Here is a 25522-nt window from a genome sequence, read left to right on the forward strand (position 1 = left end):
CTCAGACTCCCAGCCTCAGCCCTGCCTGGATCTCAGACTCCCAGCCTCTAGGCCTGTGAGAAAGTAAATGTGTGTGTGGAAGCCATTCATCCTGCAGGACTTTGCTTAGCAGCCGTGGTAAACTAATACATTTTTATTCCTTGAAGGGTTGGTGGAATTCTCCAGTGAAACTGTGTGGCCTCATGCATTTTCAGGAGGGTCATTAATTATTGACTCAATTTCTTTAATACAAATAGTCCTATTCAAATTGCATATTTCTCCTGGTAGGAGTTTTGGTCTTTCAGGGAATTGGTCGTTTCCATCTAAATTATCAAACTTGTGGGCAGAGAGTTATTAATAATACTCCTTTGTTATATGTTCACGTCAATGGGATCATTACTGATGGCTTTTTTCCATATGTGGTAGGACTAAATTGTGTCTTCTCTCTCTCTGTTGCTCAGTGAGCTTGCCTTGAAGTTACAATTTCATTGATCTTTTCCTAGACCCTGTTTTTTTCGCTTTGTTGATTTTTCTCCATGGGTTTCATGTTTTTAATTTATTGATCTCTGCTCTAATTTATATTGTGACTTTTTCTTTGATTTGGTTTAGATTTAAATTCATCTCCTTTTTATGTTTTCCTAAGGCCAATGCTTAGGTTATAGATTTTACATCTTTTTTCTTTTTCTAAAAAACTTTTTAATGTGTATTTATTTTTGAGACAGAGGCAAGGCTGAGCTGAAGAGGGGCAGAGAGAGAGGGAGACACAAAATTCGAAGCAGCTCCAGGCTCTGAGCTGTCAGCACAGAGCCCAGTGTGGGGCTCGGACCTACAAACTACAAGACCATGACCTGAGCCAAAGTCGGACAATTAACTGACTGAGCCACCCAGGCGCCCCTCCTCATTTCTAAAAACAATTTTAATGTTTATTTATTCTTGAGAGAGAGAGAGCAGGGGAGGGGTACCCAGGCCGCCATAACCTATCTATGATTTTATATATTTTTAAAATATTTTTTTAATGTTTTATTTTTGAGAGACAGAGAGAGACACAGCATGAGCAGGGGAGGGTCAGATGGAGAGGGAGACACAGAATCTGAAGACAGGCACCAGGCTCTGAGCTGTCAGCACAGTGCCCCACGCAGGGCTTGAACCCATGAACCATGAGATCATAACCTGAGCCGAAGCCAGACGCTCAACCGACTGAGCCACCCAGGCGTCCGTATGATTTTATATGAAAAATGGGATTCCTTTAGAGTCTCAGGGTGCATTTTTTAAAAAAAATTAAATACACTGTCACAATCTTTTAATCTCTATTCAGCATTAATATTTAACTGTATTAAATGACATGGTTGGATTGACATCTAACGTGTTTATAACCATTCTGTTCCTTGTATTTGTTCTTCGTCTTTATTCCCCGTATATTCAGCCTTCCCTGTTATTTTTTTTTATTGTTCAGCTCTCTGTATTTACTTGAGGAGTTTAAATAATTCCATCGTGTCTTTTCTCTGAGAATATAAATTATACTTTACTATTTGCCTGAGCATGATCTATTTTTATCTAATAGAACTTTCGTGCACATAGCTCTGTGTGCTTCAAGCGTCCGATAGGTACCTGATCATGCAGAGAAGTCGGGCGAACAAGGTCTGCAGAGCAAGGTTTGAGGCTGAACAAGTCTGATTTGTGAACTGTTTAAAAATAAAACCAGAGTGCAATTGACACCCAATACTCGGTTTCAGGCATGAGCTGCAACTTTCACGGACGCATCTGGCATCAATTTAGCTCTAGTTCCTTAAGGTTTTCTCCTATTTTTTTCTAAAAAATTTATAGTTTGATGTTTTACATTTCAGTTGGAAAGCAGAGTCTTATTTGCTTACGGAAGTGAGTCCCGCAGCGTTTGGCCGTCTGTGTCTGCCCTATTTCGTTCAGCATCAAGTCCTCCAGGCTCACCCCTGTTCTCTTATACTGTGGGATTCCCTCCTTTTTCCGGATGAATATTCTGTCGCTCCTATGATGCACATTTTCTTTATCCATTCATCTACCTCCTGGGTTGCTGTGAAGATAATCTTATTCGCTCCATCATTTCCTATGCACTGCATTTATTTTGTCGTTTTGTTCTTACCTTCATGGGTCATTGCTGACTCCATTTAGAAAATAGTTTTTGGGTATAAAGAACACATTTTGATATACACATCTCACATCCTTTGATTTAGAGTCCTTTTGATTTTTCCACCTTAAATTAGTGAGCGTATTAAAGCCCAATTTTAGAACCCGAATAAGATCGTGTTCAGGTAGATTAGGTTTTTCATTTAATATTTTATTACGTGAGGTTTAGGAAACCTGATTTGCCTGACACGAATATATTAAAAGTCACTATAAAATAGAACCTGGTCTGTTGATGTCACACATGCTTATTTAGTACGAAAAAATCTCCCTTGTATCATGCGGATTTATTATGCTTATTAATTTCCCTGGGTCCTTAGACTTTGACCTATTAGTCTGCAAGTATTACTGTGAATTTTGACTGTCTCCTTGTAATTATTTGAACTCTAACTCTTCTAGCCATTCCTGCGTTTTCCATGAACCACCAGGAAAACCTCGTCTTTATTTGTATGAATTCTTCTCATCTTGGATTAATAGTTCTTATTTTAATATTAATCCAGTTTTCTCTTTGGCATATTTATCTAGGACATATATATCTCCTAGATAAATTTATATAAAATTTATATAAAAGATATATTTATATATAGTATAAATCTAGGATATATATATGCACGATATAAATCTATAGGTATATACACATATTATAAATTTTCTACATAATTTTGCTCGAGGCTTATCTTTTACAAGCAGCACACATCTGAATATAATTTGTTACTCCAAAGGGAGTGATAGCAAACACAGAGAAAAATATAGATTACAGAAGAGTACATAAGAGTCAAGAACATGTTTTCGCCAAGATAGGATTACGCAAAAGGTGAGGTTTGGGAACCTGGGGGGCTCATTGGGTTAAGCCCCCAACTCTTGTTTTCGGCTCAGGTCATGATTTCAGGATTCATGAGTGTGAGCCCCGAATCAGGAGTCCAGCTCTGCTCTGGGTGTGCAGAGCCTAATTGGGATTTTCTCTTCTTCTCTCTCAGCCCCTCCCCCACTCATGCTTGCTCTGTCTCAAATAAATGAACTTTTAAAACAAGAGAGAAGCTTTCTTTGTCCTGGGAATAGATCTTGAAAGCACATAGCACTGACCAAAGCTATCGTCCAAGTTTATAAAGAAACTGAAAAGATTTTCGTTAAGTATATTTTTGAGGTAGGGACCCACTGTAAAATCACAATTATTACCTCAGATTAGATTTTATGTTTATACAAAAATGTATTAAATCTGTTTAATGTTTTCAAGTTCATTGTTCTAAGAGTATGTGACTTAACTGTTACTGAGTAAATAGTCTTGCTTTTTAGCAGACATATCTTTGATCTTTCTTAAACTTAATCTTTATGAGAATAGGTAAGTTATCTGTTCCCGAGGAAACTGTTTGCCGTAACTCGCTGGTTCTGGGCCTCCAAACACAGCCCCAGCAGGGAAGGACTTTACCGTTATCTGTCCTGGAACCTTGCCTGAGGAATATGCTCTTCGAGTAAATCTTTCATTAATTTAATAACATTTAAAGAACTATGTCTAAATTTTAGACATGGGTTTAGCTGTTAGGGATGCGTTTTCGGGGCCCAAATGATAAAGATGTCTGCATTTATGGAAATTATTTGAGTTGGCCGACCCACAAGAGCGTAATGCATACACGACTTAGTATTTTACAAGGACATGACAGCTGTGGAAGACTTAGGAAGGCAGAGCAGGCAGTGAGTGCTCAGGAACGTAAAGGTGGGGAGGCACCAGATCCTAAAAGCAGATGACCAGGGCAGGTGTCTCTGGAAGGTGTGGGCTTTGAGCAGGGCTTAGAAGCATTAAGTAAGCTGAGTATTGTTCTGCCTGGGAGGGGTGAGGCTTCAGGGAGGAGGGTTAGTTAGGACGAAGCCCAGGGGGGCACATCTTCCAGGCACCTCGGGCAACAGCATGGAGCCCAGTGCAGCGGTCCCCGTACAAGTCGGCGCTCAGAAGTGCCACCTCCGAATGCAAGCAGGGCTCCCAGACCTGAGGGGCCAGGTTACGTCAGAGCTGCGGGCATTCGGGCGACTCTGGCTGTGACTCCTAGTGAGAAGACGTGAATTCCTACAGCGAGAAGACAGGAGGGACACAGATGGCTCACATTGTCCCACCGTGTTGAGCATAGAAAGAGGTAAGAGTGAAGAGAGAGAGGCCGGGCATGTTGTTGTATCAAACAAGTAGAGATCCACAGATGGTTCTACCAAAATGAAGCAAGAGAAGCTACATCCTGGAAATGTCTTCAAGGAGGGAATCACCGATGTCGTGTGCGAAAGAAAACAGGAAATGAGCAAAGACTGGGAGCATTTGAAATGACAGAATGGAGAAGCATGGAAACTGAGCAGGTGACAAGGGGAGATAAGGTTGAGTGTGGGATGTCCACTGGGCAACCGGACGGAGCCATGCGGGAGACGGCTGGGTGTACCGCTGCGAGGTGAGGAGGGGGCCCGAGTCAGGAAGGGTAAATGGGGGAGACCGGACGTGCAAATGCCATTTGAAGACCAGATGCTTGGTGAGATGGCCAAGGGAAGGTAAGTAGAAGGAGACGACAAGAAAAGCAGCAGGACAAGAGAAGCAGGAAATAATGTCCTGGTTATCACATATGTTTGCTGTGCTCGTCAGGAAGTCCAGGAAATAAGTCACACAGGCCGGCATCCTGTAGATACTTGTTGAATCAACACGAAAAAGACACCTGTGGTGCAGGCGATTAATAAGGGTGCGGCGATCCAGACAGCTGTGCTCCTGAAGATTCGGTTACAAGGCATCAGAAATCCTTCCGAGATTTCTGCTGGGAGTTGTGAAATAAGAATCGTCAAGGAAGCGTGAAGGACAAAAGGCATCTGCGGGTCTAGTGAATGTATTCAAATTTAATTGTATTCTTTCCTCGCCGATAAATGCAAGAGCAGCGCTCTCCTCTCTGGTAGGTTAAAGGAAGGAAGCATTTTGCTCTCGCTCCGTAGGATCCTTCATGACACTGGATGGTTCTTCAAGGTTGTTCGTCTGAGTTTGGAGCCAAAGTGCAGATGCTATGGCAACCAAGGACAGCGCGCGGCTCTGGGCGCGAGGAAAAGCGCTCTTGAGAAAACGCTGTCTGCAGATTTCACGCAGCTGAGACAGAAGTAACAGAGCAATGGTGACCTTTCCAACCAGACGCCCATTCAACGTTGCGTTCCTGCAACCACTAAGGACGGCCAGTGATCCTAAGTGATTCGAACTATTGTACGTGAGTACATGTCGATGCGAAATCACGTACCCAGAGGTTAAGGGTACAAAGTCTTGGGATTAAAATCCACCCACTGTCTTCGCTCTGCATTTATTTACATTCAAAGCAAAACTTCGTTGCCGAGGAAGTGCATGTATCCTCACATGTAATCCAGAACAAGGCAGGAATAAAAAATTATCTTATTGCACTCCCAGAAAAAAAGAAAGGAAGGGAAGGAGGAGGCAGAGAGGACCTCTCCTCTACACGCACATGATTTCTGAATGCTTCCGATGTATGCAGAATATTCATACGGTGGAAAAAATAGATCGCTTCCACATTGATTATAAATTTAAATGCTAGCAACATTTATGAATAAAATCATTTTAGGTACTCTGTTAAGTTGGGAATGATTGAAAGTCAAGATGAAATTCATTCAAAGAGAAGTATGAACAGTATAAACCACGGATGTCTGCTAACATAAACCCAGGACAGAAAGACTGTCCTCACCAAAAGCACCAAGCCAGATTGGGTGGGGCCAACACACTGAAAATCGTTTAAAAAAAATTTTTTTAACATTTACTTATTTTTGAGAGACAGAGACAGAGCACAAGCAGGGGAGGGGCAGAGAGAGGGAGACGCAGAATCCGAAGCAGGCTCCAGGCTCCGAGCTGTCAGCACAGAGCCTGACACAGGGCTCAAACTCACGAACCACAAGATCACGACCTGAGCTGAAGATGGCTGCTTAACCGACTGAGCCACCCAGGCGCCCCAAGACACTGAAAATCTTAATGAAGACATATCTCTTATGAAATAAGAGGCCTCCAAAACAAAGTAAAATAAACATTTTGGTCGGATGACATAACAAGTTGTGATATGTCCACAAATTTTATCATGTGTGAAGATATTATTTGTAAATATAATGCGAAAAACCAAATAAAGGTCTCCATTTGACATAAATTGTACATTAATAGCATTAGCCACAGGATGAGGAAGGTATTATCTCAAGATCATTAGACTAATGTGGAAGAACAACATATTCAAATGTATGATGTACATATGTCGACATTTTCATGCACCGGAAGTGTGTACACAACATAAACACAACGAAAACGTCATTGGCGACCATCTCTGTCTATTCGTGTTGCATTTTCCAAGACTCTTCTATATGATGGCCTTTCCAAAATTCTCTCAAATACAATTTTTCATGCACTATAATACTTTAAAAGTAAAATTTGGGGGCACCTGGGTGGCTCAGTTGGTTAAGCGGCTGACTCTTGATAAGTGCCTCAGGGTGTGATCTCTGGGTTGTGGGACTGAGGTCCCTGTCTGGGTCTACACTGAGTATGCAGCCTGCTTGGGATTCTCTCTCTCCCTTTCTCTCTCTGTGCCCGGGGACTTCTGTCTCTCTCTCTCCAAATAAATACAGCATCCAGAGATTCATATCAAGGTATAAAACGAGGTCATCTATAATGCACCCCTTCATATTTGAATGTTTATAATGGTAAAGGAGTAACCACTTAGGAAAAGAAAGCGATTCTTACCAACACTCTCTGTTACTGTCAGTCAACAGATAAATCCTATGGATCACATATTTCAAAGGAAAATGGAAAATAATATGGTACCAAAAAAAGGTTAGGAAACTTTTGATTAAATAATCTCAGAGTGATAAGTGATTTTATAGCACAGAACTAAATTTCTTTAAAAGTTGAATATATTAGGGGCGCCTGGGTGGCTAAGGAAGTTAAGCATCTGACTTCAGCTCAGGTCATGATCTCACGGTTCATGAGTTCCAGCCTTGCATCAGGCCCTGGGCTGACAGCTCAGAGTCTGGAGCCTGCTTTGCACTCTGTCTCCCTCTCTCTCTCTCTGCTCCTCCCCGACTTGTGCTCAGTCTCTCTCTCAAAAATAAACGTTAAAAATTTAATAAGAGATAGGCATTTTAGAGTACCTTTTACAGAATGCCTGGGGAAATGCCAAAAGAAAATCAAAAGGTAAAAAAATAAGTAAGAAAAGATAAGTAAAACTAGTTTGGTATATAAAATAAACATAACGTGTATAAGACATATGGGTATAAATTAATAACAAGTCCAATAGAGAAACATGGGTGGGGAGCCTGAGTGGTTCAGTTGGTTTAGGCTCAGGTCATGATCTTGCTGTTCCTGAGTTCGACCCCATATCGGGCTCTGTGCTGACACTGAAGAGCCTGTTTCAGATTCCCTCCCTTCCTCTCACAGCCTCTCTCCGATTCCTACACTCTCTCTCACAAAATAAATAAGTAAACTTAAAAAAAAAGAAGGCAAAACATGGGTAACATACACAAATAGATCATTCGCCAAATGTTACTTGATTTATGAAGATATGTTAATCTTATATTAAGAGAAATGTAAATTAAAATTAAAACATTTGCTCATTAGATTGGGGAAGATGACAAAGTTTGACAACACTCACCAAATTGATGAGTGAAGGGAGAAACGCACTCTACATAATTGGTGCAACTGTAAATCATGGTAACATCATCAAGAGCAATGCTGCAACACTCACCACAATTTAAAATGTGCACGCATTTTGATCGAGCGATTTCAGTTCCAGAAGTCGTTTGAATCGGGATTAGGCAGAAGGTTCAGATGGGCGTGCCTAGCTTTTGGAGAATCTGAACTGGTAACGATGTATGTCCGGACTTACTGCTTTACCAAATAAATTTGGTATTGCCTAACGGTTTCTGATACAGATTCATGAAAAGAGCCAAGAGTACAACAAGCATTGTGCAAATAAGTGCATATAGACACACTCAAATATATATGAGAAAATGAATGAACGTATGAGAAGACACTTGCCAAAGTGAAAAAAAATTCTTATTTGAACCTAAGCAGTCAACTTACTCAATGAAGTACTTTTGTTTTGCTGCAAAACCTGCTTCGCACGCCAATAAAGTGAAATTCAGTATGTCCGAAAGTTTAAACTAAAAACAAAATCTTCTCACATGTCAGGTTTATCCAGGCAAGGTGATTAGCCCACAGCTCAGAACTCGTCTGAAAGGAAAAGGGTTTTCATTGGTATATAATAAGCACTAAAAGTGCTCCCGTGGGGAAATGCCTTGATTAAGTCAAGGCATACTGATTAATCTAGCATTGAGTGTTGATTCTGCGACATCTGCCTTCTTTCTGGTCTTCAGATTTACCACATTTTTGGGGTTCTGGCACGTCTCTCTCAAAGCAAAAAGGATGATACACAACTTGGAAACTGGGAGTAAAATCTAGTTGTATCATTGTGGATAGGATGGAGATATCCACATTGTGGTCCAGATTTTTATGCATGGGAATTCGTCTTTAATGAACTAATCACTCTACCTTTTTTAAAAAATGCTTATTTATATGAGAGAGAGAGAGCAAGCAGGCGACAGGCAGAGAGAGGGAGACACACAATCAGAAGCAGGCTCCAGGGTCTGAGCTGTCAGCACAGAGCCTAATGCGGGGCTCAAACTCCCAAACCATGAGATCATAACCTGAGCTGAAGTCGGACACTTAAATGACTGAGCCACTCAGGCGTCCCTGACTCTGATTTTTGTGAACTGTTTACATCATTATTTAAGCCTGAACATGGAAAAGGTCCTGCACTCATAGAGAATGGAACAAGGAGAGGAACTATAATTCACTTCTCATTTTATATCTACACCCAGGAAAGTTCAAGGCACTGATAAGCTCTAGGAATGCAGAGATCTATAAGATGCCATGTTGGCACCAAGGGGACATTGTAGTCACAACTTTGAGAGGGGCCTTGGGTAGGTGGAATGAGTAATCGCGTCACAAACAGGTTGAAGTGAGGGCTCTGCCAATTTTGAGCCGTGTAACCGTGGGTGTGTTTGCCTCTCCGACACCTACGTCCTCCATTTTTGAAATGAGGACAATTCTGGTTCGAGAGGCATTTGCCAGGATTAAGCAAGAAATTGGTGGTGAAGCATCTATATTTATGTCTGATACATGGTGTGGAGCCAACAAGCAAGTTTGCCTTTTCCTCCAAACACATAGTAAAATGGGATTAAATGGAAAGTTCTAGAAGGGGAAGGTGGCAGAAATAACCGTTCAGGCGGCAAGGCAATGTTCACAGACCTTCGTGGAGTCACGAGTGCTCTACAGAGGGTGTTACAGAGAAAGGAGGGAGGAGTGAGCCCTGGAGACAAGATCAAGGTCAAGACGATCTGGCAGGTCACTGGGAGTTGATGTAGTTGTAGGTCAGGTGATTAGTGTGTAACCTCTTAATGCATATTGTCACTCAATGTCCAAGGCCTTTGTAAGTCCAGAATAGGCACTGATATGTCAAGATGGGTGGTGTAAGATGACTTAGTGCATGAGCCCTTTTGTTTTTTAAGAAAGAAAACTCTTGAAGATGTAATGAGTGATGATATTGACGCTGGACAGAACATATTTAATTTAGCACTTTAACCATGTTTTCAACTGAATGGGTCCCCTCAGAAATACAGGTTGGAGTCCTACTTCCCGGTACCTGTGGATGTGACCTTGTTTGGAAATATGGTCTCTGCAAGATATAATTAAGATGTAAGTTAAGATGAGGTATTGTGGGGGTCCTAATCCAATTTGACAAGGGTCCCTGTAAGAAGAAAAGAAACAGAGGGACAATCACAGAGAGAGGAGAAGGTCACAGGAAGACAAAGACACAGAGGAGAAGCCACGTGGAGACAGAGGCACGGGTGGGTGGGATGGGGCCCCAAGTGCAAGGCTGGCAGCAGCCACCAGAAGCTGGAAGAGGCACAGAAGTACTGTCCTCTGGAACCTTCACATAGAGCACAGCCCTGCACCACCTTGAATCTGGATTTTGTCCCCCAGACTTGGGATAGAGTACATGTCTAGGGCCGTAAGCCACGTGGCTGGTGGTGTTTCATTCTGACAGCTCTAGGAAACAGATGCAGACTGCAAATATTCGAAGCTAAACCACTGGAGTGGACACCATGAGCATCATCATTGTGGGGATGGAAAACAATGCATAAACTCAATGCAAAATCAGAAGGTTGAATCTGAGATGACAGAAAAGGAGAAAGCGGCTATGACCTTTCTGAGGACTGTCTGGATGACACAGACTTGATTCAGTTCAACAAATACTGAGCAACGGGAGAATTTGGGAGGTGTAGTTGGGGTAGTGAGTACCCTGTAGATCATACATTTGAGCCATCAGCAGGGAAATCTGGAAGACGAGTCCAAAAAGATGTTGAAAACACAGAAAGGAGACATACAAGAACATAGAGATGACACAAAATGGTAGAAAGACGGACCTAAGAAGCCAAAAGGCATGGATTTTCCATGAGAACAAGGTGGCCCAGGTGCTCTGATGCATGAGGCACCTGTGCTGCGGGAGACCTACGTCTGAGAGCCACAGCAGGCAAGGCATCTCCCAGGTTCCTATTCGGATGGGAAGCAGGGCAGGAGAGGAAGGTAGATTGGCCACTCCCAGCCCAAGTGGGTTCATTCCTAATGGTGGGGCCATGTGGTCTTTGAGGCCAGGTCTGCACATGCTGCGCCCACTTGACATTTCCTTCTGCTACTTTCCTACAAGGCACTGTGCGGGGGACCAACCCACGCACCACAGTCAAAAGGTCCCGCGTAGGGGGTTGGTGTCGGCGCAGTATCTATAAGAAAGAAGACAGACAACAACAGACAAGACAGACAACGGGCACGGTGGAAAAGCCACACCTTACTTAGATGGCCAGGGTCTTATATACCATGGGTGATTACATCATTTCTTTAATGGTTACATAGTTCAAGATTTTTGAAGTAAAGACATGCTCCGGAAAAGGTCATTTTTATCAGGACAGTAGTAAATAACAGGAACAATCAAGTCATTACAAGGTAGGGATTCTCTCATAATGGTCTGGCTACAAGCAGAAGATGAGCCTGAAGAATTCTAGGAGGAGAGATTTGCATTCCTTAAGGCCCCTCATCAGTGATGTGTGGGCAGGACACTTATCCTTTAATATGCAAATCTTATGGCAGAGGTTTCGGTTAACTCCCTACACCAAACAAAGAGCTAGAAAGCAAAGCAAGGGGAGGGCCAGGTCCGCACATGCTGCGCCCACTTGACATTTCCTCCTGCTACTTTCCTACATGGCACTGAGCGCCTTGTGCATCTTCTGCATTCCGGTCACAGTGCAGGTGTTATGGGGGTAGATCAGGACTTCCCTTGACATCATCAGGATGGACTTGGCTCTCCAGTTGGGGATCACTAAGAACCAAGACTATGTCCCCTTCTCTTCGTCTATCAACACCTCACAGTGAGCACCTCTGCTTGGCGGACAACGGTCCAGTCTCTACCTTTTCTGCATTCCTCCAGCAGACACGGTTCTATCGGGCATTCTTTGTGACCTGGGAGTCTCGAATGATTCTCCAAAGGAGCAATGCAGTCATTTTGCTGTTAGCGGCAGAAATCATGTAAACCAGACCTGATGAATAAAGCATGAGCTCTGATTTCAGACCAGGTTATTCCTGGCACGGACTGTCTGTCTGCAAATAGCATATGAAGAGTGGGTGGATGATGATGATTGAACGATGAAAATAAGAAGTAGCACTCGGCCGTGGAGGTTCGAGGCTTCAATGTGACATGTGAACGTCTAACGCTTTTAAAAACACAGACTGGACGAAGCTTAGTGGTTTGGCACGGCGACTCTGGGCTTTGTCCTCCATGTGGGTCTTGCTGTCCTTATTTAAATAAGATGTGCGGATGGTTTTTCAGGAGACAGTCTTGCTTTCTGGCAGGTGACTGATGATCAGCAGTCTCCTAAATGAGCATCTTGGCTTTCTCTGAATCTTTTATTGTAGGGCAGGAACCAGCACTGCTGGAAACAGTTCCTGCCATGGTGAGAGGGCTTCTTCCCCAGGGTAGTTGGAGGCGGTAGCAGTCAAACTGCCAGGAAATCTCTGCATGGCACCCAAAATCTGCAGGGTGGTCATCCAATGCCTTTGGGTCCAAACACATGCACGTACACAGAACAATGAACGTAAAGTCTGGGCATGGGCAAAGCACAGAGACCTGAGTATCTTCCAATGTTTGCACAACGCACACTTTCCTGAACATTGTAACATCCCCATCTGTAGGGTTTTCCCCATAATATAGGCCAAACTTGATGACGACCAGTCCCCTACATTGATGAGTTATGCTGTGCATTTTAGGAACATTTAGTTTGAGAGGTTCTATTGCTCGGGCTTTTGATGAAATATTCCTTGCCTCTTCCAGCTGCTGGGGCTCCAGGAGTCCTGGGCTGGTGGCTCCCTCCCTCCCGGCTCTGTGTCCATCTTCACTGGGCTTCTTCTGTGTGTCTGTGTGTCTCCTCTTCATGTAAGAACACCAGTCATTGGAGTCGGGGCCCATGATAAAATGTAAAAGGATTTCAACTCAAGATCTTTCATGATATCTGGGAAATCCCAATTCCGAATGAGGTCGTATTCTGACGTTCCGGGTGGGCACGGAGTTAGAGGGACCCTGCTGACCCAGGAAAGCTACAGACAGGCGATGCTGGAGGAGCAGCCCAGAGGCATCGGCACAGAGATTGCAGAGGAGCCGCGACATGCGTGGGGGCCATGTGGGGCTGGGCAAGAGCCCGTTGTCTGGAGATGGACCTCGGGAGAGGCGTTTCAGGAGCTCAGAACGGGCATGGATTCCAATACGTGAGGGGAAAGAGAGTTAATGCTGACGGGGACACACATTCACTTGGGGAAGAGACGCAGCTCTGGACATGGACGGTGAATGCAATTAATGCCACCCAACTGTACACTTCAAAGCGGTTATGAAGGTAGCTTTTGTGTGATAGTAACTCAACTGCATTGAAGAGAAAGTTCTGGAAGCTTCAGCACGCCTGTGTGTTCCCCATCTGTGGCCACACAAAGTCATGTCCTTCTGCACTGGCTCCTTTCATCTAATAGAAACCAAGGGGAGTTGAATCTCTGGTTGTGGTATTGTGGATGTTCCCATGAGCACTGAGCTCGGACACCTTGTAAGCACACTACAGAAAACGATGAAAACACGTAGGGCATGAGGTGCCTGGCTGCTCAGTGGGCAGAGCATACGGGTCTTGATCTCTCTCTCTCTCTCTCTGCCTCTCCCCTGCTTGTGCTTTTTCTCTCAAAATAAGTAGTAAAAGTTTTAAAATGCAAAACAAAAAAAAATGTCTTTTCAGGATAGAAGGAAGCTGATAAACTCATAGTTAAGTGAACAATTTTATAGAACATAACCAAAGGGAGGCGCCTGGGTGGCTCAGTCATTTCGGTATCTGACTTCAGCTCAGGTCATGATCTAAAGGTTTAGTGCGTTTGAGCCCCGCGTCGGGCTCTGTGCTGACAACTCAGAACCTGGAGTCTACTTCGGATGCTGTGTCTCCCTCTCTCTCTGACCGCCCCCCACTCATGCTCTGTCTCTGTCTCTCAAAAATAAATACATGTTTAAAAAAGTTTTAAAAAAATAATCAAACAGAAAATAGAGTGATAAACCTTCACAGATTTAATCATTACCACCCATACCCCTTTTGATTTCAAGCGCATATTCTGTAAATCATGACCAGTTACGGAGCCGGATCATCTACATTATATCATAATTGATCTCCCGGGGACCTTACTTCACTAGTCCGCTTCATGTAGCTCATTCAGTGACACTCGATTTATAATCAGGGCATTCGTTTGTAACGAGAGAGTGCAGACCATTTGTGAACACCCTAAAAGACACACCTCATTAGAGAGAGAGGAGAATACTAGTGGTGAACCAAATATAGATACAATACTCATCTTTTTAATTAGATATATTCACAGTAGAAGGACCAAGGTCAACTCTAGTATAGACGACCTCATTTCTAAGGAAGGAAATTATGGTATGTATTAAACCATCTCATCAGCTTGATGCCTGAGTGTTGGGTTAAGACGTTATTTACTACCAACCAGAGAGAGACAGAAAGGGGACATGCAAAAATGAAAAGTTAAAGCTTGGTTGTGCTTTTGTTTAGTTTTAGTCTGAACAATGTGGAGATCCGTAAGTGAACTACCAAGTCGAAATAAGTAGATAATGCACAGGCATTTAAGATAGGGCCAGGTTCCCTCCAAGCCCATGACAAATGTTCTTAATTGTGGTGCCTAATTGATCATATTTAGTGATGTGTATAACTGCTGGCATTTGGAGGGGTCACCTATAACTCTGAGTTACAGTTCTGAGTTTCATTACTGATGTTACTTTTATACAACATGTTAAGCCTTATTTAATCAAAATACTAAAACACCTACCTTGGGTTGTTCATGTGGGTGTGTTGACATGTAAATACATATAGAAACTGTAGATTTCATAGAACTTCATAAACAACAAGAAAGGGGGACATGCTAATGTAACACCTTAACACATGCATCACGGATTACGGCTTTTTCACAGGATTGCAACTCTAATTCTGGGACTTCATTGGCTATCTATTGGGTACCAACAAGGCAAAAGATTTAGTCCATTAATTCAACAAATTTGACCTTACATGTTTGAGAAGAAAAGGTATGTCATGTTCATGTCTGATTGGTATCTTTCTTTAAGTTTTATGGACAGGAACAAGTAAGTATTTCTAGAAAATATCAAATGACCATTTGCAAAATTGTCTATTTTTATCTGTATTTTGTATTAAGGATTTTATTTTATTTTTTTAAGTGTATGTATTTAGACACAGAGAGAGAGAGCAGGAGAGGAGTGGAGAGAGAGGGAGACAGAGAATCCCAAGTAGGCTCCGTGCTGTCAGTGCAGAGCCCGACATGGGGCTCAAATCCCACAAAACACAAGATGTTATTTTTAAGTAATGTCTACACCCAACATGGGGCCCAAACTCACAACTGCAAGATCAAGAGGCACATGCTCATCTTAGGGTTCCAAGAGCTCAGAATCAGTGCTGCACCGAGTTACCCTCTGAACGTGCAAATGCACTCCAAGGAAATGAAATCGACCACCCTGAACGTCATACGTGCAGGATCGTGGCATCATTACTGATCTGGGAACGAAGTGGAAATGACCCGTGACCCCACAAATGAAGGGTTAAAGAGGATGCGGTCTGCTCCTGCAGAGATATTTGGCATCCACAAGCACGAGGTGCTGATACACGCTACGTCCTGGGTGGACACCAGGATGTCCAGTGAAGGAAGGAAGTTCCCAAGACCACACCTTATGGGATACGGTGCCTAAGAAATGTGTAGAAGGGGACATCCATTGGAACAGAACTCGAACTCTAAGCTTTATGGCTTCCAGGGGCTGGGGGGCGGGGAATGGTCCTTGAATGCCTACCAGTTATTGGGGTCACGCAAATGACCCGGAAGAGCATGGTGGCGCCATGGTTTCATCTTATGAATGCACAAAAAGCTACTGAATCGCACGTTGTAAACTACTGGATTTCACAGCCTGTTAATCACATCTCAATTTAGAAAAAAAATACAGGATGAGGGGCACCCAGGTGGCTCAGCCATTTAAGTGGCCGACTTTGGCTCAGGTCATGATCTCACATTAATGAGTTCAAGCCCCGTGTTGGGCTCTGTGCTGACAGCTCAGAGCCTGGAACCTGTTTCTGATTCTGTGTCTCCCTCTTTCTCTGTCCTTCCCCAATTCACTCTCTGTCTCTCTCTCTCTCAAAGCATCTGACTTCAGCTCAGGTCATGATCTCACAGTTCATGGGTTCGAGCCCCATGTCGGGCTCTGTGCTGACAGCTCAGACCCTGGAGCCTACTTTGGATTCTGTGTCTTCCTCTCTCTCTCTCTCTGCCCCTCTCCTGCTCGTAATCTCTCTCTCTCAAAAATAAATAAGTATTAAAATTTTTTTTAAGAAAAAATACACAATGACAGAGGAGATTGAGGGTGAATTAAGTTAACATGATCTTGCACGGTTAGGAGAAGGATGTATTACTAATTTATATCAGCCTCACTACGTAAAGGAAGTATATTTTTACCTCAAGAATATCTGAGTAAGGAATAGTGAAATGCTCTGTAACAAGCTAACGGATGGTTGGAAAAATAAAATATAGATTGCCAATCTTCCGTAACAGGAACATAGAAAAAGAAACACAGGACAGGCATAAAAGACAATTAACAATAGAGTACGTTCCGTTTAAATATACCAGTTACACGAGATGTTAATGGTCTGAATATCGTACTTTCTATTAAAAGAAAACTATTTTCAGACTACATTAAAAAGCAAGATACAATTATATGCTGATTACTACAGCAAGGTCTTAAGTACAAAGGTAACAAAATATTTTAAGTAGAAAAACAATGTTAACCAAGGTGAAAATCGAGCAAGGCAGGTTGGTCTAATTGTTCTAAATGTCAGAGGACACAGCCTTGGAGACAGAATTGTGAAGAGTGAAGAGATTTTGCAAAAAAAAATTACACATGAAGTAGAGACGTCACCATGTAAAATTCACCTGCATGGAAATGACAAAGCAATGAAAAATACAAATGGACAGAGAGAAAGGAAAAGAGAAAAATATCCAAAATCACACTGGGTAATTTTAAAAAGATAAATCATACAAACTAATACGGACTCAGGAAAAAAGCACTAAGGGTAAAGATGATTTCAACAATATATTAATAAACGTGGTTGGACTGATGGAAACAGAAATGCACACTGCACTTTCTATTAAATGCACTTTGAACGCCCGTCTGAGTGTATAAATCTGCTGCAATACAACTCAAGTCTGCACGATTTTCAAAGGACTAAGTTTTATGGCAAACATTCTCTGGTCTCCGTGAAATTAGGTTAGACGTCAATGGCAAGAAAATAAACACAAAATTCCCAATTATTTGAAAATGAAGCAATGCATTTCCAAATAAGGTATCGGTCAGAGAAGAAATCACAACGTAAATTGGGGGAAAACGTGACCCGCCTGGTGATGAGAACAGAATGTGTGAAAGCAGGTGCGATGGATTTCAAATGGAATTTCATCAAAATATACAGGCGCTGGGACCTCGGTCAGAAAACCAGAAAGGTTGGTAAATAGTCTTTGAGTTATCTTTCTCATGCAAACAAAACAAAATCCAAAATAAGTCTTTATGAAAAGACATGGACAGTAAAACCAAAAATGCAAAAAGAAGAATAGATAGAGATAGCTCAGAGACATTATTCCCCTATAAATAAAATGATGAAAGACATAGAAGGAATCAAGAGTGCCAAGAATTATTTCTTTGCAAAGAGTCTTATCATTTACACACTTCTCATGAAACTCTCTGAGGATAGGAAAGGGGTCCATCCCCGTTACCAAAAGAACTCCCAAAGTCGACATCATTACACATACTGCTAACATTAACGGTACATTAAGGGGCCCTGAGGGACACCTGGATGGCTCAGTCAGTGGAGTGTCGGCTTCGGCTCAGGTCATTTTCTCACGGTTCGTGGGTTCGAGCCCCGTGTCAGGCTCTGTGCTGACAGCTCAGAGCCTGGAGCCTGCTTCAGATTCTGTGTCTCCCTCTCTCTCTGCCCCTCCCCTGCTTATGCTCCCTCTGTCTCTCAAAAATAAATAAAAAACATTTCAAAAAGTAAAATAAAATCCTCAACACCAACACAGAAATAAAGATTATGTGATCTTTTTAATAGTCAGATAAAGCACTGGATAATACCCATTACTGATTTAAATAAAACTCTTAATTAGCTGTGTGTTTGAGAAATTTTTTGTCATTAGACAAAGATTATTTCCAGTACCTGTGTAACTGGAATTATTTTTAAAAATTTAAGATTATTTGTTTTGAGAAACAGTGAGCATGAGCCGGCGATGGGTGGAGGGGGATGGGGTGTGAAGAGAGATCCAGAAAGGAGCTTCATGCACTGTCAGTGCAGAGCTGGACACAGGGCTCGATTTCAGGAGCTGTGAGATCATACCACACACTGACTGAGCCACCCAGGTGCCCCTGAAATAACTCCTAATTATTTATTATGGAAGGCTTTCCACAAATATGCAACATGAGACAAAGACATTTATTATCATGCTTTTTTCATTTCTATTTATCACTGTCGTGGAATTTATATTTTTTAAGCAAATGTTGAATGCATATCTGCATTACTCAGGATACACATATGCACATGTATTATTTTAAATGAGATATATTATGCATAGAAACCATGATCATTTACATAGAAAATTGAACAAGATCTATAGATGTGCCATCAGAAACAGCAAATTAGGAAAGTGTCCGGATACAAAGCAGAATGAAAGCATCTATTCCTGTGGACCAGAAGAGGAAATAAAAAAACATTACAAAATGACATAAAAATATCAAATATTTTAAAATAAATGTAATGAGATACACTAGGTATCGACCTTGCAAACTGCCAAACCTTATTATAAAAACATGAAAACTTAGTTATGGGGTGAATACATCTCGTTCATGAATCAGGAGGCTGTTTCTCTGCTAATTTACAGGTTTAGCCCAAACCGCCACAAAAATCTCACCAGTTTACATATTGACAACGTGATCGCAAAACTCATGTGGAAATATGAAGGAAAATGCATACCTGAACGATAACTTGAAAGTTAAGGACAGTGTGAGGTATCTCGAAGTCATTAGAATTCAACAGCGCTTTAATGCCACAGACGAACAGTAACTGACTGACTAATGAATCAGGATGAAGGCAGCCCCAAAAGAGAGACTACGTATGCAGTCACCCAACCCAGGACAAGTCTGACAGTAAAGTGCCGAGAGGAATGTGGTCTGAACAGTGAATCATGGGGAATGTGCAAGTTTACTAAGACTTAAGATCTTTTACATAAATTGCTATGATTTAACATAATTTGGATAAATTCATTCTAGATGTATGGTATATACAAATGAACAATAGAAAATAATGTTTGTAGGAGAAAAGAGAAAATGTCTCCATGACACTCACTGAGCCAAATTGTTAAAATAGGATGCAAACATACTAAGCATGCAAAGAAATGTTGATAAATTGCACCACAATATAATTTATTGCTTTTATATTCAAGGATACCATCACAAGATTGATAATGTAACTCTCTATGTGGGAAAACATAGGAATTTAATAAATGTATTCAAGAAAGAATTCTATGATCTACCTACCTCCCTACCTGCCTACCTACCTACCGATCTCCATATCTATTTATTTATGTAGCCATCTATCCATCCATCCATCATATCTATCTATCCATCCATTCATGCCTAGAACTATCCATCCATCCATCGATCATCCGTCATATCTCTATCCATCCATACATCCATCCATCCATCCATCCATCCATCCATCCATTTCTATGTCTATCCATCCATGCAACCATCCATGATAACTATCTATCTATCTATCTATCTATCTATCTATCTATCTATCTCCCTCCCTATCCATCCATTAGCCCATCCATCCATCTCTATGTCCATCCATCCATCTATCCCTATATCTATCTATCCATCCATACAACCATCCATGATATCTATCTATCTATCTATCTATCTATCTATCTATCTATCTATCTCCCTCTCCCTCCCTATCAATCCGTCAGCCCATCCATCCATCTATTCATCCATCCATCCACCCACCCACCCATCCATCCACTCCTGTATCTATGCATGCATAAATCCATCCATCATATCTATCTATCTATGTATCTATCTATCCACCCATCCATCCATCCATCCATTCACCTATCACTCCTATTAAAACTCCACAAAGCAGACATTCCACCATAAGTACACCATTCAAATGCCAACACCAATATGAACACATTCTCACCATTGCCTGTCTTAAAAATAGCAGTATTAAAAACCCAACATGATACTACTATATGCTTACCAAAATCTAAGAATTAAGTAGCAGGAAATACCAAGTGTGAAAGAAACTGTAGATAAACTAGAACTTTGTTATAAAACCAGTCGAATAAATACACTACGGTGCAGCCAGTTAATAACATGTTACGCTACATGGTCTGAATTTACGAGGACAAAAAATGTTGCTAGTCGTTCCCTAACCCCAACTACAAAATTAAGGGTAAACAATATCAGGAAATCGACCGCAAAACAGAAACGTAAATGCTTTGTAAATTCTGAGATTTGTTTCTGTAAAAGGGCAAACGGGAATAATCCACGAGTGATTAACGCTTGCATTCCCGTTTCTTGAACAAGATTTAAAGAATTAAGCGTGAGAACCCCAACATGATAAAGTTCCTGGTTTGCAGAGTCTCCTTGGGGAGTAAAACTCAGAGATCAAGCCAGTGTTTCGTACATTCGACTCCGTCCTGAACGCAAATGGCCACGCTGAAAAAGGCCTGTTTCCGGAACAACGCACTGGAACATGTTGAGCCACGCTCAGAGGAATAAGCTAATCAGGGGGTTTCTGGGGGGCTCGGTCGGTTGAGCATCGGACTTCGGCTCAGGTCATGATCTCACAGTTCGTGGGTTCGAGCCCCGCGTCAGGCTCTGTGCTGACAGCTCAGAGCCTGGAGCCTGCTTCCGATTCTGTGTCTCCGTCTCTCTCTGCCCCTCCCCTTTTCACACTCTGTCTCTCTCTCTTTCTCCCAAAAATGCATAAACATTAGAAAAATTTTTAAATAAATAAATATTTGCATCTGTAAAGTAGACCAAATGAGCCCAGATTAAATATGAGTCAGAAAATCTACTTGTTTGGGCTGCTGTTGAATCTGGGCTCATTTAGTCTATGTAATAACAGAGAGTCTTTGAGCCAAGACCGGAAAGTGTGCAAGAAGTCAGCAGGATGATAATAAAGACCTCTAAGTTACAAAAAGTCAGACAAGTTAAACATACAACCAAAGATTTTGTTATAACCAGCCTTAATCAGTCATAAATTAATTCTGGCAAATGTATGATAAAATGGTTTGGAAGATTAATTTCACACTTTCCCAGAGACCTCATATATTAAAACACTAGTTTGGAATCTGCTGTACAGGTATTTCTAAAGATAGGCTTAAGACTTAATCCAGTAGTCTTTGAATAGAGAGCCTTCCAAGATGTGGTGGGTCGCATCTAATCAGTTGATGGATGTGGAAATTGCCTCCCCCCCCCCCCCCCCCCCGACAGACTTCTAATTCAGGGTGCAGCATTGTGTCAGGTTTCCAACCTGCTGGTCTATCCTGCAGACTACAGGCATTCTAATGGAAGCAGTCACAGGAGCAACTCCTGCAAACCAAAGTTTCTTAATATCTTTATCTCTGCCTCTGTGTGTGTGTGTGTATGGTTTCTTTGTAGAATTCTAATACAGTGGCAAAAAGTCAAACAGTATATGATGTGTTGTATTAATGAAAAGGAGTCCAGGAAAAACTCCTATAGTGACATGCTATTCTGCACAATTGACATTGATATTAATAGGCCCACCCACTGTGCCAAACCATTTCCCGGAGGAAAGCATGCTACTGTAAAGTCACACATGATTCTGCACTGTTTCACGACGGGTCATTCTCCAGCCTTGTGACAGCTGTCTATAAATATAACTGAGCAAACAAAGCCATGAAAATTTCAAGCTTCTGTGTTTATTTTCCCCATATGGGAAGGCTGGCCTAAGGCAATTCTGATGTGCACTGAACAACACAGTCCGTTATCAATCAGAGATCAGTTAACTCCCAAAATCTGCTGACATTTTGCAAGAGACCTTTTTAGGTTGCCAGGGTGCCAGGGTAAACATGAAAATGTTACTTATTTGGGGGACAGGGAGAGACAGAGAGTGTGGGAAGGGGAGGAGCAGAGAGAGAGAGACACAGAATCTGAAGCAGCTCCAGGTGTTCAGAGCTCAGAGCCTGACACGGGGCTCAAACTCACCAAATGCGAGATCATGACCTGAACTGAAGTCAGACAACCACCTGAGCCACCCAGGAACCCTTCAATAATAGTTTTTTTGGGGGGAGAAAATTACAAGTCCAGGACCAACATTTTTTCACGAGCATATGAGTCTATAAGGGAAGATGTGAAAGTAAGCGGAAAGTACAGCCAAGTGGTAGCATCGTGATTCTATGCCGGGAGCCGCACCTTGCTGGGTGACGCGGTCACAGGAAGGAAATGGCAGACGTGCCATGAGGGCGGAAACTGGCATCTCCTTCTGCTACTACAGCTCATGTGAAGTTAAGCCTGCTGCTGTTGATGAGGCCTCACAATGTTCCAAGTCAGGCCGATATTCCCCACACAGATGCCTCATGGGAAGAAGCATATTCCCACCTCTATAAAGAGGAATTCAGACAAAGCACTGCAGATGTTTTGTCGAAAGGCTCTTCTAATGAGCCTCCCAAATTTAAGACCTAGATAATGAAGGGGATTAAAGAACACAAGATTTACTATTAACTCTGGCCCTGAGAAAAAGAGCCTAATTAAGGAAGGAGAAACAAACAAGAGCCAGGCACAAGTCACTGCGCTTACCTATGCTAACTGGTGCCCATTGTGAGGATGGGTAAGAGTAGTTACAACTTAAACTCATATGCAAAGGCCGACCCTTCTAGGGCGCCTGTGGCGCTTACACCTTCCACATCAAAGAACAAGGTTGACAAAAGGTTTCCTTACTAACCATTGCAAATACATTCTTCCTCCTGTGAGCCAGACAGAATCCCTCCCAGCCCTGTTTCTGCCTGAATTTTAGCAACCTTGTTACAAAATGTGTTTGCTATCTGCTTCTCACTGAAAACACCCTGGTATCTTCTTAGTTGTTAAGATTTACTACCGGTTCAAACAAATGTGTATGTGACCTGCTTTTCACGGAGAATATCCTGTTATCCTATGATGTGTACGTTACCTCACTGTAATTAGAATAGCTCTGAAGAAATGCCTCTGTAAAACCTGTTTCTGCACCTTTTCAAAGCATCTTATCACTGAGAATTATTTGTAGTAAAAATTCCACTTTTTAATGTCATGTTAACACTTCATCTATAAATAAAGACACAAAACCCGACAGGGTAGAGATGCCGGGCTGACAGAGAAGAACATGGCTCTCTCCCTCATCTTCCGCCAACACCGTCTTGCCTTCAGGGGACCCTGGAACTCCTGGAGCTGGACTCCGGCAATTCTTCACCGAGCGCTTCTGTTATTATAGCGCTTCTGTTATTACGCACGTTCCCAGCCTGGGAGGTAACAATAAGCTTGCGTCCGTTCCACTAGCGTTTGCTCATCAGTAGGGCAGGGGCTGGACAGACTTTTTCTTGAAAAGAGCCGGATGGTAAATATTTTACACTTGACAGGTAGATGCAATGATCTGAATTTGCAAGAACTATTCTTTCTGAAGGGCAAAGTGCCTGTGTGTGTGTGTGTGTGTGTGTGTGTGTGTGTGTGTGTGTTGGGAGCCAAGAACGTGTTCTATTTTAAGGATACGTCCAGCCAGACTCACCAGGGCATGGACGGCCGTATCCGGTCGCAGGAATTCATCAGAGGAGCTCAGCTCGTGGCCAGTGAAGCGCACTGTGTGGTTGTCGTCCGGAGCTGCGCTGAGCCCAGCGAGCAATTCGGTGTTTAGGGGAAAAACTCACAGATCAGCACTGGCGACTTCTGTTCTCTGTTCTCATTTCCACGCTTACACTTGTCTGCTAACGAATTCTTTCGCACGTCCTCCGAAGAGTGGGTTACTGTGGGATCGGATTTCCTTTTCTCTTGGAGACAGGCGTGTATCAAAGACCTTTGATTCCTACCTTTCGATGGCATCATCTATCTGCTCCCGCTTCTGGAAGCTCAGGTCTTTCCTTTGCAAATGTAACACGAGCAAAATGCAATATATCGCCTTCTGAGAAGCGTTGTTTTCAGCGCTATCTACCCTCAGCTATCTTGCCTTGAATGAGATTTGAGGGTTTTTTGGGAAAAAAAAGTGGGCAGCGAGGACTGTCATTTCTTCACTGTGATCTAACCATGGTGCACATCCATCTCTTAATTTCCACGACCTTTCAAAGGATCACACAACTCGGTTTACAAGAAAGAATCGGTTCTAGAAAGGAGAAAGTTCCAAGAGGAGTATTTGTTATGAGTTAATCACCCTGCTCTAAACCTTTCCACCAAATTTCCTAGAACGACTACGGGTTACGTGCCGTGAGTTCAGTTCATGACAGTTTTCTTGTTTTGAAGATCCATCGACAGGATCCAGGGAAGACAAAGAGCGTACCTCGTCTTGAGTTTCGAAAAAACAGCCCTGTGGTCTGTCAAGATTACTATTATCATGGTTATTAGTATTGCTTTTTAATAATTATTAAAAATAAAAATTAGGGGCGCCTGGGTGGCTCAGTCAGTTAAGCGTCCAGCTTCGGCTCAGGTCATGATCTCACGGTTCATGGGTTCGAGCCCCGTGTCGGGCTCTGTGCTGACAGCTCAGAGCCTGGAGCTGCTTCAGATTCTGTCTCCCTCTGTCTCTGCCCCTCCCCTGCTCGTGCTGTCTCTCTCTCTCAAAAATAAATTTTAAAAAACCATATAAAAATTAAAAAAATATAAATAAAAAATTAAAATTAAAAATAGTAAAAATCGGTCACCTTGATTTGCATTGTTTAATAACGGGGAAACCACGAAGGCAGAATTGGAGTTTGGATACAGGACATTTGCTCTGAGTTTCAAAACTATCTTTCACGCAGACTAGATTTCTTCCTCACCCTTCCATGTTTGGAAAAAACCACAAACGTTGGGACCGGTAATAATTTTATGTTTCTATTTCACACCTTCCTGATCAAATTCCAGCCGGAGGAATTTGCTGAGAGCTGTTATGTCTATTTATGTTTCATTAAATACCTTCTAATTCTTTTCTTAAAATATTATTTGTACGTCAGATTTAATTTTGAAAACCCATTTAGGTCCATGTGAAGAGAACTCGTCTGCAGAGACAGCACATCAAGCTGACTGTTTTTCTCATTTTATCTCTTTTTGCTAGAGTTTAGGGAGAAGCAGTTGGAATAAAATTTCTGGATATATAAAAGATCCATTTTCGGTGAAGACAAAGTGAAGGATGAAAATCCTGGGGTCAAAGATATAATAAGATAGGAGACACATTTTTCTTACGTACAAAAACGGGTTTCAGAAATCCATTTATCTGAGGGACGGCTTTGCGCCCAATTTCGCCCTCAGCCTCTCTGCTGGGACTTGCCCTCCGTCCCTCAGGAGACAGCAGGCATACAGCCGCTCACGGAAATACTCCCAATTCCCTTTCAAGAGGCAACTGGGGTTTGCTCAAAAATTCCCTTGATCCGTGCTACCGTTTCCTGAAAAGATTTTTAACCGTCTTCAGT

The sequence above is a fragment of the Suricata suricatta genome, chromosome X (assembly GCF_006229205.1).
Source record: "Suricata suricatta isolate VVHF042 chromosome X, meerkat_22Aug2017_6uvM2_HiC, whole genome shotgun sequence".
NCBI lineage: Eukaryota > Metazoa > Chordata > Mammalia > Carnivora > Herpestidae > Suricata > Suricata suricatta.